We start from the raw sequence: 2,676 nt of genomic DNA on the forward strand, positions 1-2,676 counted from the left end.
TACCAGCTTGGAGATGTAGTTCACTGGTAGATCATTTGTTGGCCTAGCATCCTTGAGGCCTTGGATTCAGTCCTCAACACTGGAAAATAATGACCACAGCCACCAAAAGGTAGGAAGTAGGACCTCCCTGTGGGCCTGCTTTCTGTTTAATGATTGGAGACGTTGATTATCTTTTCATGTGGTTGCAGCCACATCGTCCTCACATTCTGTAGGAAAATGTCTGTTCCAGTTCCTTGGTCGTTTTGCTATTGTTAGAGGATTGCAAAAACTCTTTCTGGATATCTAATAGGTTTGAGACAATTTCCTCTCATTTTGAGGGCTGCCTTTTCACTTGCTGACAATCTGTTTTCAAAAATTGTATCAGGATTGTGTGTGATATACATATGGGTGTGCATTCAGGCCACAGTGTGTGAGTGGAGGTTTGGTGACAGTTGGCAAACACTGTTGCATTTCTTCTGCTGTGGGTTCATGGGATCAAACTCGGGTCATCAGGCCTGTGGACAAGTGTTCTGGCCTGCTGCTGAGCATCTCCCTAGCCCAGTATCAGCTTTTGAGGCACAGAAGACATTTCATTTTGATGACACCATATTGGACTATTTTTCTGATGTTGCTTGTGCTGTTTTGATCCACATCCAAGAAATTGCTGCCAAACCCAATATCATAAAATGTTCTCCATGTTTTCTTCTAACAGATTTATAACTTTTAGCTATTGCATTTAGAACTTAGATCAGCTGAGCTAATTTTTCTAAGCTGTATAAGCTCAGAGCCCAATTTTATTTTATTTTTTCATTTGTTGAAAGGGCTGTCTTTCCTCCATCAAGCACCCTTGGCCTCCTTTTGAAAATTACTCAAATATATGTTTGGAGGCTCATTTCTGGGGTCTACATTCTTTTCCATTGGTCCATGTGGTGTCCATATCAACCCTGATGTGTTTTGATTATTGCAGCTTCATAGAAAATTTGAAACTAGGAAGTATAAGGTTTCCAACTATATTTTGAAGAATGTTTGTTTTTGAGACAGTGTGAATATACTCCAGGCTGGTTTTGAACTCACAGTGTTGCTGAGCAGATTCTTGAACTGTTTACCTTCCCACTTCTACCTTCCATGTGCAGAGTGTGGCATCATCCCCAGTTTTCAAGATTATTTCATCAGAAATTTCCATACAAATTTTAGGATAGCTCATTCCACTTCTGCAAAAATGTTTTTGGAATTTTGAACTTGTATTAAATTTGTAGCTCGCACTGGGTTGTATGGACATCTTATGCATCATACAGTATCTTTCCATTTATTCACATTTTCAGTTTCTTTCAGTAAGTAATGCTTTATAGTTTTCACACCTTTTGTAACTTCATGTTTAATCCTAATTGGAATTGGAAGTTTGTGAGTCTCTCCATCCCCTACTTCCCACCCCCAAACACATGGAGATCAAACACATGGCCTTGTACTTGCTAGGCAAGTACTCGACTGCTGGCCTAAAAGTCCAGATAGGATTGCTTTCTTAATTTCACCTTCCTTCCTTCCTTCCTTCCTTCCTTCCTTCCTTCCTTCCTTTTCTTTTTTTATTTTTTTCTTCTTTAGACTTTTATTTTCATTTGTATGACCCCTTTGCCTGCATGTATGTCTGTATACCACATGCATCCCCAGTGCCCACAGAAGTCAGAAGCAGGCATTAGATTCCCTGGAACTGGGGTTACAGATGGTTGTGAGGCACCATGTGGGTGCTGGGAATCAAATCTGTTACCTCTGCAAGAGCAGCCAGTGCTCTTAACCACGAAGCCATCTCTCCAGCCCTACTCTTTTCTGATTGCCCATTGTTCGTGTGTGGACCTGCAGCTGCTTTTACATTCTTAGCTCTAGGTCCTGCAGTTGATTCCTTATGCTACTTCCAACATCTGAGTTTTATAAGTTTCATTTTATTATTTATTGGTGTATGTGGGGGGTAATTAGGACATTATAAGTATAAAAGTGTGTTGTCTAGAAACAAAACTTTTCCAGTGAGACGAGAGATTAGATTACTCTGTTTAGAACTACTAGTTCTACGTTGAATAGAAATGACAAAATCAGGCTAGGGAAGATGATGTTAGGAGAATAAAGTGTTACCTTGCAAGCATGTGGGCCTGCATTGGTCCCTAAAGCCCATGGAAAAGACAGTAGTGGGATGAGATGTGCACACGTGTAACTCCAGTACTGGGGAGGATCACTGGGGCTTGCTGGCCAGCTAGCCTTACCAACATGTTGAGGTCCAGTCTAATGAGAGACTGTGTCTCAAAAAAAAAAAAAAAAAGTGTATGGCCCTGAGGAGCAGTACCTGAGGTTATCCGCTAGAATGCATGTGCGCACGCGTACACACACACACACACACACACACACACACACACACACACACACACGGGCATCTTTTTGTTTCTGAGGAATAGTCTTTCACTCCTAGATTGTGCTATTTGGTTGTATTTTCATGTGCAGTCCTTTGTTGACTAAAATGTTGCTATGCTTACTGCAGGCCCTTATTATATTATTTTCAATAAAGAACCTGATATGTGGTGAAAGGTGATTTCAGCAAATGTATTGATTAGAGCAGTAAGTGGTAACACAGAAAGAATTGATTGGTGCAAAACAGGAATTTGCCTGTACTGTTGGTGTCTTCATTTTAACTCATTTAAAGACTAAGGCATGAAC

The sequence above is a fragment of the Phodopus roborovskii genome, unplaced genomic scaffold (genome assembly GCF_943737965.1).
Source record: "Phodopus roborovskii unplaced genomic scaffold, PHOROB, whole genome shotgun sequence".
Taxonomy (NCBI): domain Eukaryota; kingdom Metazoa; phylum Chordata; class Mammalia; order Rodentia; family Cricetidae; genus Phodopus; species Phodopus roborovskii.